Source organism: Spinacia oleracea, chromosome 6 (assembly GCF_020520425.1).
Source record: "Spinacia oleracea cultivar Varoflay chromosome 6, BTI_SOV_V1, whole genome shotgun sequence".
Taxonomy (NCBI): Eukaryota; Viridiplantae; Streptophyta; class Magnoliopsida; order Caryophyllales; family Amaranthaceae; genus Spinacia; species Spinacia oleracea.
The window spans coordinates 99,355,617-99,366,831 of NC_079492.1; the positions used below are offsets into that span (position 1 = coordinate 99,355,617).

At 37.0% G+C, this 11,215-nt stretch overlaps 1 long non-coding RNA gene across 1 annotated transcript in view; it reads left to right on the forward strand.

Moving 5' to 3' along the window:
• Positions 1-10,264, forward strand: part of LOC110804647 (uncharacterized) — a 44,536-nt gene extending 34,272 nt beyond the window's left edge. The window contains exons 2-6 of the long non-coding RNA XR_002537790.2: positions 8,113-8,172; positions 8,340-8,425; positions 9,315-9,437; positions 9,554-9,663; positions 9,939-10,264. This is a non-coding gene — a long non-coding RNA (uncharacterized lncRNA). The remainder of the gene's footprint in view (positions 1-8,112; positions 8,173-8,339; positions 8,426-9,314; positions 9,438-9,553; positions 9,664-9,938) is intronic.
• The last annotated feature ends 951 nt before the right edge of the window (positions 10,265-11,215 follow it).

An 11,215-nucleotide genomic window follows, 5' to 3' on the forward strand; every position in this document is an offset into this window, starting at 1 on the left:
CTCTGGGCGCTGGAAATGATTTCTGGGTGGATCTTTTTTGGTGCGCTAAATGCTTCTTTTTTTCTTTGTTAGACGAACCTTAAAGGCGCTTTGCAAAGTTTATTTTTTATTATTTATTGTAATTTAATTGTTTTACGTTAAGTGTAGAACGTACTTTTCATTTGTTTTTTTTTTTATTCGTGACTCAAGACGGCTTGAAAGACGGGTCGAATGAGATAGGATGATTTGTATAGGTATTAGTCAGGCATGAGGATTACATCTTCTAGGACTCACAATTTGCAGCCTCAAGCTAGTGTCATGAGTTTACATCAACCAAGGCCAATGAGTAGCATGGGGACGGCTCAAGGGTATATCAATAGGATGTATCCAAACAAGTTATATGGTCATTATGCTAATGGTGGTGTAAGAGCAGGTTTGGGCTTTGGAAATAATGGGTATGACGCACGTGTCAATGGCCGTACGTGGTTTGCAGTTGATAACAAGTCCAAGAACAAGAGTCGAGGTAATAGTTTCTTGGGTTATGGCAATAAGAACATGGATGGGTTAAATGAGCTGAACAGGGGCCCCATAGCGAAGGCGTCTAAGAACATAAGGATTGGAAAGGGTAGACATCGTAGAACTTTATGTAGTTTTTGTGGCATGATTTGGATTGGTTGATCAATTCTTTTCCTTTGCTTTACTCGTGTAAATTTCGCGCTTTGGGAGGTACGGGCTAAGTATTTCATTACTTAGTCTAGACTTCTGACTCTTTCTATTGGTTTTCTATTCTCACTTTTGTTAGTACACTTTTGGCTCTTCTTTTGGTAAATTTCGCACTTTGGGAGGTACGGGATAAGTATTCCATGGCTTGCTCTTTTCGCTCTCCCTTTTCTTTTTCTCTTTTTTTTTGCTTTGGGATTTCTCCCCCTTTTTATTTGGGCTAAAAGGTGGATGGTTGTGGTCTTTGAGTCACGAGGCGAGACTGAGTGAGCCTCGTTTGGTAGGCCTATAGTGGACCTTTAACTTTAGTAGGCCTAGGGTGGACCTTTAGCTTTAGTAGGCCTAGGGTGGACCTTTAAATTGTCTTACTTTGCAAGCGTATTTAGTCGTTTCTTAAAATGTGCAAATAGCGTAGATTCAAAATGTTGTTTTCACTTTATTGAAATTTAACGAAAGAATTACATCGAAAATAATTTTTTTGTTTCTTTTCAGACTCCAGTTTCTGGGATTTAATTGGAAGTTGTGATTTAGACTCGAACTTTCATTAATCTTTCTGATTATAACCCGTGTATGAATACAAGGAGGTGGCCTAGACTCAAAATAATGACGTGGCGTAAGCCTATAATACTTGACCAGGTAACTTTCAGACTTAGGCTAATTGGACCATAACTTTCGTTGGTTGACACTTTAGATTTTAACCCTTGGGTGTTCATTTGTCACGCGCCATTTTGCTTAATGTTGGCAAGGTAGTTAATTGGGGAGATCGAATTTTCATTTTTGCAAGACTAGAATCATTAGTGCGGCTTCTCTCTTAGTGTGTATTGCTTTACCCCAATGGTAGCCTTATGGTATGCCGATTTGGGTATTTTCATGGTTGGTCATGTTGCATTCATGGAAAATCTTTTAGTCTGTACTTAGTAGTATTTCAAGGAGCGAGTGGCTCAAGAGAACTATGATAGTCGTGACCCAATATGATCATAAGCCTTGAGGCCATTAATAATTTTTTGCCAATGGTATTGATACCTTAGGTTCACTTTGGAGGTTGTGCGACTATGGGGGAATGATTTTCAGAATGTGACTGTTTCCATTTTGCAAATACTATAATATATTATTTTTATTGGTGAGAGAGAGTATTGAGGCCGTAGATTCTTAGCAAGGGATGACAATTACATATGGGTGCTTATTGATTTAAATGTTAGGAAGGGAGACTCAATATGGTTTAACCTTTTAACTTGCTGAACGACACCAAGCATTAGGACCGATTCTATGGATAAGACAGCTAAGACTTAGGATTTAGATTGTACTTTGGCATAGCCTAGTCTAGACTCGGATTTTTTTTATTCGAACATTAATTTTCCTTGAAAACTTCATTTGAACATTTATTTTTTGAATACTTTGCCCATATGACATTCAAGGTTATTTAATTAGCATGCTCGATTTTGGTGCCGCACATTGTCGTCATAGGAGGCCTAACAACGACACAAAGAGTTGTTTATTTTATAAGTCATTCTTAGAATTGAGTGCCTTTTCGTACGCCCTTGCAGCAATCTTCACGAATTTTCTTTTACTGCTTCGTTTTTTTTATGCGCGGGCACCGAGGCTGCTGTGCCTGACCAAAAGGCCAGGCAGCAACTTCAGCGCCCAACGGTGGGCGTGAGAATATGTGGCGCCCAGCCAGGGGCGCTGAAAATGCGTCCCTGACTGGTACTCGTATTCTGTTCGCGTATATTTTTTGTATATGCGACTTAATTTTGCGTGCTTGCCTAATAACGTCCTTTACGCATTGTGCAGCGTTTGTGGGATTCGTTACGGGCCATCCCGAGCGTCGCTTACTTTTGTGGCGATCGTTCGGGTTTGCGGAACACGTATTTTGGTATAACTCTTTGGCCAATTGGTTTATGAATGTTTGGGCAATTTTTAAGGTCGTTGGTTTTCTAGTATTATTTGTCGCACACAATCACAACACAATCACGTAATTCGCTACACATAACTAACATTACATCATGAGGCAAAATAATAATATGTCATGTAGTTTATGATAGGCTTCTATGGGTAGTATTTGCGCCGGCTTGGTACCGCTTCTATCGCAGATCCAACACATGCCCCGGTCGAGGTAGTGCCTTCAACAAACGAATTTCGCCCAAGAGGCCAATCACGATGTAAGCCAAGGGGGCATGCACCAATGAGAGGGACCTAGTGGGCGAGCGATTGGGTTTGGGACGGGTGTACTACTAGCGAAAATGCCGAGTGGAAAACATTCAAAGTGTATGCACCCCCCGGTTGGCAATGGGTATCCTTAGTCCCAACTCCCGAGATGAAACATCTAAGGGAGCCAAGATTCGTTATGCGGTTCTGCCCGTTCACATTAATATGCTGATTTTCAGGTCGTCCCAACTTGATGGGGAAATAAGCGCGGGGTAGGATCGTTTCACCCTTCGGCTATTTTGATTACCTACGAGCACGAGTATTTCCTTCACTATCCCCAGTGGAGTCGCCACTGTGAGGGGGTCGAAAAAGCACGAGGCTAATGCGTGACCTCGACCCTCGTGGGTGTGACGTTTCTTTTTGTCAAATCAAGTGTAATTGGATTTCCTGTGAGTTTACACCCAATTGACTAGTAATATAGGAGTCGCCATTCAGTTTTTAACGAAAATGAGAAAAACTGACAAACCCGGTTATCGTGACATAAAGGGAGTGCAATTATGTTTGACCACGACGGTCGTAGGTTCCCTTGTGATCCCTAGTGTGGGGATCTCTCAACATACACCCGCAAGGTAGAGATTGAGGGTTCGGGGGACTGTAACTACCGAGAGGAGTACTCGCTCTCCGATAACTCCAGAGGCAGGATATCCTTACTAGCTTAGCATAAATAATTGAAGGGACATGCGTTAACTATTAAACTAATCTGAGTTGATTTTAACAATATGCAACATATAATACTAGATCGATCGCGTTATCTGATTTAGATTGTTTTAAGGGACCTAGAATGATAAACCAATTTCCCAACATATTATCTTTATTAGGCGTGATAGAACAATCAGATTTGATTAGTTTAACAGTTCATAAAAGGGCGAGGAAAGCAATTAAATCATGCGAAGGGGCACATTACGACGCACCCTTGAGAGGTTCTTCACGGTTCTCAGAAAACTAACCACTTTGACTTTGTTATTTCTCCTTTTATTTAACGAATCTCAAACTACGGGACAGGATACGTTCTGTTCGATTTTTGGATCGATTGCGACAGAACGCGTGATCAATTTCGCAGCGTGAGGCCTAGGCTTAGGGGTTGGAGCCAATACTTAGAATAATGAATTGTGTGTCCCTTTCACGTCGAATTTGGGGCTATATTTATAGAAAAGAGTTCGTGGAAAGATAGAATTGTAGAGCTCTAATCCAAGAAGAATTAAGAGAGAACACGTACCAGGTATTTACAGCGCCCAGGGCTGGGCGTTAAAGATTTCGGCGCCCAGCTCTGGGCGTTGAAAATGGGATCCAGGCAATTTCAGCGCCCAGGGCTAGGCGTTGAAAATGATGTTTGGGCCAAGTTCTTTGTTAGATTTGGACTCTTAGAATCCGGAGTGTTTGAGACTTATCCAAGTCTTTTTGTGCGTATTAACTTTATGACGGAATGCGTCTGGGCCCGTTAAGAACTCTAGGCTCGTTAGGATTTTAATTAATACGTAACTCTTATCATATTAGGAATAGGATTCCTCTTGCAATTTCTATCTCATTTAGGTTTTATGTTGGAGTGCAACACCTAATTCTGACAGGTTTCTATCTTTTATGACTTGCCACTTTTAACAACTACCCATTACGGCAATTACTATTTTTAGCGGGTTTCCATAAATAGCAGGTTTCTATAAATAGCAGATTTCGGGTGAAATGAAAAGGGTGATTGAGATTCGTTATTTTATAGGAGATGCGTTGCCAAGTGGAGATTTATGTTCTCATCATCGAACCTTCCCTTTCGGGAATGGGGACAAAAGTAGGTGTCTACAGATCCGCCTTAGTTTCAATTAACTAGAATATAGTCTAAGGTTTTATGTTATTCGAACTTAATTATTTGGCAAATTATTAAGCTTAGTTTAATCTTAAAACTATATGAATACTTCAGAATACGTTGTATAAATTGTAATTATTCATCCCTATTTATATGGAGGAATTATCGGACTTAGATATCCACTAGGATTCCATTTACTAATTCAATTAGAATTCAACTTAAATTAATCCTTTGTTTTTAGTGTTTAATTAAACGACTAAATCTAGTGGATTTAGGAAAACGATCTAACCGGAAAAATCCTAAGCGTCTAAGGATTCGAGGCATGCACGAACACAACACACACACACACACGAGCAGCCCACGAGGGGTGATGTGCGCGCGCGTGTGGCTCGGCCCAGCAGCGTTGGCACGCGGCCCATGTGAGGACGCTGCCAGCCTGCTACCTTGCCTTGGCTGGGCCTGGCCTTGCCTTGCGCTTGGTTGGGCCTGCTTTTCTCGGCGCGGGCTGCTGCTTTGTTGCTCGCTGCTGCGCGGGCCTAGCTTCGTGATGGGCCTTACGTCTAGCAAGCTCGTCCGATGTTTATTTCGTACGTCGCGCTTCCGATTCGTTTTTCGATTCCGGAATTCATTTCCGATTCGAACAATATTTAATATTTTCGATTCCGGAATTAATTTCCGTTTCGAACAAATATTTAATATTTCCGTTTCCGGAATTTATTTCCGATTCCGATAATATTTCCGATTCCGGCAATATGTCCAACTCCGGCAATATTTCCATTTTCGATAATATTTTCCGATACATATCATGTTTCCGTTTCCGGCAACATCTACGACTTGGATAATATTTATATTTCCGATACGATCCATATTTCCGTTTCCGGCAATTTCATCGTTTCCAGAGTATTCATAATTTGCCTTTTGACGATTTCAGCTCCCACTGGAACCTAGATTCGTCGATTCCGAATATCCATAAATGGAGTATTTAATTCACTTAAATACTTGATTCGTTCACGTACTATTTTTGTGACCCTACGGGTACAGTCAAGAGTAAGCTGTGGATTAGTATTATTAATTCCACTTGAAGTGAAGCGGCCTCTAGCTAGGCATACAGTTCACTTGATCTCACTGAATTATTAACTTGCATAATTAATTAATATTGAACCGCATTTATTAGACTTAACATTGAATGCATACTTGGACTAAGGGCATTATTTCCTTCAAACAATTCCTCACACAAGGAGGAAGTATTATTAAAACCCTAAAAATCAAACAAAATTAGAAAAAGAACAACAAAATAAAAAGATCGGGGCTTTCCACCGATAAAATCGATGGAAGCCCCTTGGAAATTCACTAATGGATGCTAGGGTTTGAGAGAGGGAGAAGAGGGAGAGGGAGAGAGAACTTTTTTCAAATAAATGTCCATTGTGTAACTACTTGGTTTTGTTCCTTAACTAATTTGTTCTGTTACTTAACTAATTGGTTTTGTTGCTTAATTAATTGGTTTCGTTGCTTAACTAATTTAATTTCACACTTAACTAATTGATTTCATTGCTTAAATTATTGGTTAAATTATTTTACTAATTGGTTACAGTGCTTAACTAATTGGATTAATTGCTTAATTAATTGATTTCATTGTTTAACTAATTGGTTATGTTGCATGACTAATTAATTCCAGTGCTTAACTAATTAGTTTCAGTCCATAACTAATTGGTTCCAGTACTTCACTAATTGGTTTCATTGCTTAGTTAATTGAAATATCATATCGTTATATATTTAATTTGATTATTTGTGCATGGATTTAGAAGAAGTATTTAGTATCAATGACAAATAAAATACTTATGTGTATTGGTGCGAGATCAACACTATTAAAAATGTGGTAGAGTTTTTGAGGACAACGTAGTATTTTTGTTTGTTTGATTTAGTTTTTTTTTTTTTGTTAACTCATAGTACGAATGTTTTTTGGAAAAAAAAAGTTGCGTAATTATAATTTTCCTTATTTAACACTTCAAGATTTTGGCAACTAATCAAATTTCCAAAATTATATGACTGTTTTATTTTTGCAATGACAGAAAAATTTGATTGGGGTATTTTGTTGACTTTTTTTATTTTAATTTGAGAAATTGCATAATCTTAGGAAAGATTGTAAATTTTATATGTGATTAATTCCCTCTTAAAGATTACACGACATAGTAAGCATATTAGTTTGACTTTTTTGTTATTGTCATTTACGGGTTTTGCTTTCTTGTAGGAAATTAGAATATATTTATGTTTAATTTGAATTTTGCATTCTTAATTGTTCATTACATTAAATTGTGAGGAATGGTATTTTAATCTTTTAGATAGGAACACCAAAAACGTGATTAGTAAAATGCTCTCAATCTTCATTTATACTCCGTAAAAAAGAGATAGGAGATAGGCGCGCGGTTGGTTTGACACACGTCCTCCGTACAATTTATTGATTCGAAACTAATTACTCCATAGTAAATAAAAAAGATAAAAAAAAGTATGTTGACACTTGGAACTTGGAACTTGGAAGTAGTTGTCACAGAGGCAGAATGATTAGAGAAAGTCTAGTTTAAGCCAATCCAATTATATGAAAGACAGTTTTGCATAAGATATCCATACCCTCTATAATTAGTAGTCATGGGCCATTCACTACCATTATTTTCTCCTATTTTGTCTATAAATAATAGACCTTGTTCCAAATTATTTGTTACACTTACATTTATACAAAGTTTTAGGTGATAAGTGGTTATTTGATTATTAATTGTTATTTTAGAAAAACTAGATGTGATAGGAGTTAGAGGGGTATTTATTTAATTGAATTGAGGTAGCATGTGGAGACAAAAAAAATAGTGGAAAAATATAGACAATATAATAATTGTGGGGTCATTCCTAATTTAGAAAAGTAATAACTAATCTGAGACGGGCGAAAAAGGAAAGTGTAACAAGTAATCTGGGACGGATAAAGTACTTGTTCAAACTATGCCCAATGAAATGATGAATTAGTGACACTGATACAAGTATATCTGTATATACTATATTATTCATCCGAATTTTTTAAAAAAAATTTATAATCGCACTTTTTGTTTGTTTTGAAAGTTGCAAATAAAATGTGTTTTCGCATACTGTTTCTATTCCCTCTATTCTTGTTTGTTAGTTCCTTATGAAATATTGAACAATCTACCAAAACGACACATTGCATGTGAATCTCTATTATATAAGCCAGCTCCTGAGGGTTTTTTTGGTAAATTAACTTTTCGTGTCCCCAAACTAAATGACCAAAACACCCTTGAATTTTGTTCATTAACGCTGCTCGGCAGCTCACTGAGCCCCCTCTCTCTTTTCCCTCTCATCACATATCAGACGCTCCACCCTCTCACTTTTCTCACTCTTCGCGTCCCCATTTCTAGGGTTACATTTCCTCGCCGTCGTCCCTCACTAAATCGCGTTCCAAGCCGTTGCGTTACCAGGTTGGTCTCTCTCCTCTGATTTGAATTGTTTTATTTTTATTTTTTAAAATTATGATACTGAAAACTATTTGTTGTATTTGAATTACTCATTTAATTGGGTGTTTTGTTGGTTCTTCTTTTTGGTAATTTGTTTGATTTTGATGGAGTTTGTATTGTATTGAATGAAGAAATTTCGGTAATCTGGGTTGATTTGGATCATGATGGTCGGATTACTGGTGTCGAAGCCGTCGCTTTTTTTCAAGTTCTTTCCCAGGTTTTGCTCCTTTTCACTACTACCTTTTTCAGGTTTAATATTGTATATTTGATAAGATGTAATTTTCAGGGCATTTCTGTGAATTGTGATTGTTTGTTCATAATGTGAATTGCTGAATTTTCGTTGTTTTACTAAGGATTCCAAGTTATTATTCAAAACTGGGATCTTAGTTGTTTTTAGAATTTGATTAAAATGTGTAAGATTGTGATTCTGATTCTGATTGTCATGTATTAAAAGTTGTCTGGATCTGACTTCAGAGACTCCTTAATCCTTATACATCTTTTAAGAGATGAATTTATGCATTTTTTTGTTAATCTGATTTTGAAATTTTCATATAATACTTCAATTGATCGATTTCAATTGATTTTGGATTAAATTACATTAATTAGCAAGACATAAATTCAATTTTTTTACTTAAATTTGATTTTGAGTTAGCATTTCTGTCTATTTCCTCCAAATTTAAGATTTGTCGGTTTAAATTTGATTGATTTGGTCCAAAGTACACCTAATATTTGTAGTTTGTTTAATCTGTGTGATAGTCTAATTAGTTGAAATCATTGTCCAAGGGTATGGAGAGAGCTTTGGTTTTTATGTAGGTGATTGCTTCCCGAGGGAGATTGGATATGAATATCGAAATACTCTTACTATTCGGCATTGAACTGACTTTAACCGCCTGTTTGGTAGGTCGTAATGTATGGTGACAGTAGTAATTGATGGCCGTCTACCAAACGTTTTATTAAGGATAATTTTCTTTTTATTTTCGATTTTTCAAAAAATAATGATTTCGATGTGGTTGATAAGGATCTTAATTTCTTTTGTGCTGTGATTTTGAAGTGTCAGTTATTACAAATTGATTGAACATGCAAAATTGATTGTTGGTCATTTATAGGTCGAACCTTGAATGAGAGCCAGCGGCTCCTTGCCCAAACAACTGCTACCTTGGGCCTTCACAGCTCTCTGGACTTCTTTGGTGTTGGTGATGTTTCTGACATCGTGGAGACGGCTGCCTCTGGTGTGTTTCTGACATCTGAACTTCTCTCTCCTCCCTCCTGTTTTTCTTCCTCAAATCCTCTCCTTCAACCTGTATTAAAATACTATCATATCCTCTCCTTTCTCAAATCAATTCAGGTGAGCGATTACACAATATTAGTAGATGAAGCAGCTATTTTATACCTGACTTGATCTGACTCACCAATGGCTATAAAAGAAATGCATGCATCAACTTTTCCAAATATCTGGTGAGGAATAATTTTCAGGTTTCTTATACTTTATTGCTTTTTTTTACTAGGTCATGTTTAGCTTAGGAATAACCTTTGGCTGCTTTGGTGTTTTTTTCCTTTTAATGTTGGGACAGATTTGTGGCTTAGTGTCGCACGAACGCTGTAAATTCATAATTTAGTGTGCTTCAATTTTAATTTCTCGGCTTTTTTTTTCTCGGTTCAAATTTTTATTTTTATTTCATATTGTAATTTGTTTGATTTTGGTCTGACAATGGAGTTTTTTTATGTAACAGGCGAATATGCCGGAGAAATTGAACCAGTGTAAGCTTGATGCTCGCCGTGAACAATGCCTTTCGCAAGGTCCAGCATTCATTTTCTTTTCTTTTTTTGATTTTTACAGTTCTGTATTTTTCTTGCATAAATTAAATTGGAATCTTGCATCCACTAATTATCTAGAGCTTGCTCTCTTTTTTTCATTCACAATGAATTTCCTGGGCCCTTTGATTGTATTGGCATATCTTTCCTTTTATATATTGTGACTGTCAGGAAGACGTATGATAACCTTGGTTATTATGGGTGCTTCATATGTAACCATATCTAACTTGGATGTTGGATAACCTTTATTTTTGGTTGTTTCTGGTTGGTAGTCTTTGTGATGATCAGTTGGGAAGTGTATATATGCCTGCTTGCTATGGTTGTTTTATTATTAATGAAACTTGCAAGTGTCCTGAGGTTTGTGATGATCAGTTGGGAAGTTGTTTATTCTAATGAAACAGAGAGCAGGTTGCGTAGGTTGTACTATGGCTATCATGAAGAATGTTTTAAGGTGTCTTTCGGTGAGTTTCTATTGCTTCAACTGTTGTAGGAGCTTACAACTCCAATGTAATACGGGCGAAGTTTATTAAAAGTTTGTAAACTAGAATTATGAGTTTGCACTTAGGCTGAGACTACTTTGTTTCTCCAACAACAGATTTACATTGATGCAACTGATGAATAAGATTCATCTATAAACCAGTGTGTCTGATAATCTGATAATCTATAAACCAGTGTGTCTGTTATTAAGGTAATGACTAATTTCAACCTGGTCCATTTGACAATGTATCGGATCTCCTTGATTTTATTAGTCCTGATCATGATCCTTAGGGCGGAGATGCTCAGAAGAAACATAGGTGTTCAAAGGTATCTATTATGTCGTTATAACTACGTCGAGTATCTTAACTTACTCTTTCCGATTAGATTTGTGCATTATAATTTCTTATGCGTCTGTAGACTGACTTCACATAGTTCTTAAATGCACTATGCGATATTCGTGTAGTTAGAATATTACTCCCCCTTTCAATTTTATTTTGCACATAAACAATCGAGTTTATCACCTGTGTATTTCCATAATGCTATATTGTTTAGTTTCTTTGTTATGTACATCTCCAAGCCTTTGTCTATCTGTCTACCACCCTTTCTTACATTTACAACTTACTGGACATGGATTCTTTTATGATGCATTTTATGGAGAAATGAGCTTGAATGAGGATGATTTCAAACGGATAGAAGCAGCGGCAGCAAAAGGAAGAAC